At 47.1% G+C, this 728-nt stretch overlaps 1 pseudogene; it reads right to left on the reverse strand.

Moving 5' to 3' along the window:
* LOC103213518 overlaps positions 1 to 512 on the reverse strand; it is a 4,501-nt pseudogene extending 3,989 nt beyond the window's left edge.
* Between the last annotated feature and the right edge of the window lie 216 nt (positions 513 to 728).

Here is a 728-nt window from a genome sequence, read left to right on the forward strand (position 1 = left end):
GCAGATCAGTGAGTAAGCACAAGCCCGCCTTTGTCAGTGCCTATGCTTAAACTGCCCCCTGGCTGAACACTCCTCTCTTTGGCTTCCTTAGTTGGCATGTTTTTGAGGATACTTGGAAACATTGTTTGTGGTGGTTTCTGTTGACTCCGTTGCTTTGGAAACTGTTGGACACTCACATTCTGAGGCGGCTGAATGGGCTGCAGTGGTTGACGGCTATTTTGGAGCTGGGGCTGTCCAGCAGTCTGATCAATTATATCTGGGAGAGGCTTAGGTTCTAGTCCAGTTAAAGATGGCTTTGATTCTTGTGGTTACAGCTGGTTATTTAAAGGCTGTTTTGATTCCAGATGATGTAAAGAGGTGCCTAATACTTGTCTAACTTGGAAATATGGGTGTTTCAATGCCTGACTTGCTGTTGGTCATTTTTTGGGTCCCAATTTAACATTTCAGTCATCAGCTGAATAGCTTCATTACTAGCATTGGGAATGAGGGTTTTTAAGTTAATAGTTAAAAGCCTTGAACCCGGACGGAAGAGCAGTCAGCCCCAGGGTTACAGGTGAGGAGACACAATGCAGGGACGCCAGAGTAGCAGGCTGGAAGAGTAGGAGAAAGGGGATAAAAGCCAGGAAGCCAGAGAGAAGAGCAATCAGCCAAAGGGATTAGGTGAGGAGGGGAAACTCAGGCCCACCCAGAGTAGCAGGCCAGAAGAGCAGGAGAAAGGGGATAAAAGC

This window comes from Orycteropus afer, unplaced genomic scaffold (genome assembly GCF_000298275.1).
Source record: "Orycteropus afer afer isolate SDZICR_OR568_19922 unplaced genomic scaffold, OryAfe1.0 scaffold04696, whole genome shotgun sequence".
In the NCBI taxonomy this organism is placed as follows: Eukaryota; Metazoa; Chordata; class Mammalia; order Tubulidentata; family Orycteropodidae; genus Orycteropus; species Orycteropus afer.